The sequence below is a fragment of the Poecilia formosa genome, unplaced genomic scaffold (genome assembly GCF_000485575.1).
Source record: "Poecilia formosa unplaced genomic scaffold, Poecilia_formosa-5.1.2 Scaffold1724, whole genome shotgun sequence".
Classification (NCBI taxonomy): domain Eukaryota; kingdom Metazoa; phylum Chordata; class Actinopteri; order Cyprinodontiformes; family Poeciliidae; genus Poecilia; species Poecilia formosa.
The window spans coordinates 1-1,765 of NW_006801663.1; the positions used below are offsets into that span (position 1 = coordinate 1).

General features: G+C 35.4%; 1 long non-coding RNA gene across 1 annotated transcript; it reads left to right on the forward strand.

The window, feature by feature from the left end:
• Window positions 1–6: 6 nt before the first annotated feature.
• On the forward strand, window positions 7–1,206 carry LOC107835340 (uncharacterized). The gene is made up of 2 exons (XR_001661147.1): window positions 7–141; window positions 394–1,206. It is a non-coding gene; the product is annotated as an uncharacterized LOC107835340 (long non-coding RNA).
• Window positions 1,207–1,765: the final 559 nt, after the last annotated feature.

The following is a 1,765-nucleotide window of genomic DNA, read 5'->3' on the forward strand; positions in this document are numbered from 1 at the left end:
GTGGAAAAAGTTTTGTATCTAAATTTCATTTACTTGATCACATGACAATTCACACTGGTGAGAAGCCTTTCTCTTGTGACAACTGTGGAAAATGTTTCCGGAGGAAATCTAACTTGGTTAGTCACATCACAGTTCACACAGGTGGGAAGCTTTTCTCATGTGAAACCTGTGGAAAAAGTTTTCAGAGGAAATCTGACATGGTTAGGCATATCAGAGCTCACACAGGTGAGAAGCCTTTCTCATGTGAAACCTGTGGAAAAAGTTTCCAGAGGAATCCTGAGTTGATTGGGCATATCAGAGCTCACACAGGTGAGAAGCCTTTCTTATGTGAAACCTGTGGTAAAAGTTTCACTAATAAAAGATATGCAACTATTCACATGAAAACTCACACAGGTGAGAAACCTTTCTCATGTGGGACTTGTGGAAAATGTTTTGCTAGAAACCACAATTTACATCTTCACATGAGAACTCATACAGGTGAGAAGCCTTTCTCATGTGAGATCTGTGGAAAAAGTTTCACTCAAAAACGCCATTTAAAATCTCACATCAGAATTCACACACGTGAGAAGTAGCACTGCACTGATTTATCAGCCAGCCGATTAATCTATGTTGATTTCCTTAATTTTGGGACATCAGCTAATTCTTGCATGTGAAGCTGGTCTGATCCCCCAATTTTATTGACCTCAGTCACTGCTCTCTTCTGCTCTCCATTGAGAGGTGTGACTATTAGAGCGCCCCAAAGCAAAAACTGCAATCGGTGCACCCTTAGTGAAAAGCGAGGAAAATGTTTTGTGTAGATCCAGTTTACTTCATCACAAGAAGATTCACACGGGTTAGAAACCTTTCTGTTGCAGGTCCTGTAGAAAAGGTTTCACTCAAAAGAAATGTAACAGTTCACATGAGAACTCACAGGTTTGATGACGCAATGTGAACCTCAAGATTCTTAGTAACCTGCTGTTTGGAAGTGGAGTAATTGCAGGTTTGACTACTTTCAGGTTTAGACTTGTAAAATTTTGGAATCTTTATTGTGTGTTTATTCTTTGTACTTATTTATTTTATTTCAATGATTTGGGGAAATGGATGTATTTATTTGACATGGTTTTAATGCTTAGAAAACGTATTGATGATGTGGACTGAATTTTAGATAGAAAAATTATTTAAACTTTTAATATAATTTTTAGGTAATAAATTATTATACTGATGAAACTGATGGTTTTTTTCATTTTTCTGTTTAGTAGAAAACATTAAATCGGGAAAACGTTTATATATACAGCAGCAGAGCACATCTCTTCCTCCTTAACATTGCATGAATTCATTAAGGTAAAATTGTGAAGGTTAAATAAATCTACCTCTAAATATTAACAAAAGGCATTTATTCAGTATAATTTCTTCGGTTCCCCTGGTGGCCCCCGTCTAGAACCGCCCCTGTGTTGCTGGTCTGTGCCTGGTACATTTTTGGTTGGCATGTTTTTTCTTCATTTATAAAAAGTCAAATTATCCAAACTGGTAAACGAAGTTAATAAAATAATGGTGAAATCATACATTAAGTGACCGCTGAACAATGTAGTCATAAAATATTTCAACATTTCTAAATAAAACGTATAGAAAGCCCTCAAACCTTTTAAAGTAGGAAATATTTATGTATTTACTGTTAATCTATTAGTATGATTTGTTCTTTAAATCACCATTTGTATCATTTTGGCTGATATTATACAATAAGCAGATAATTAAACCAGAACAGTCTACTAAAACCACAATAAGAAAC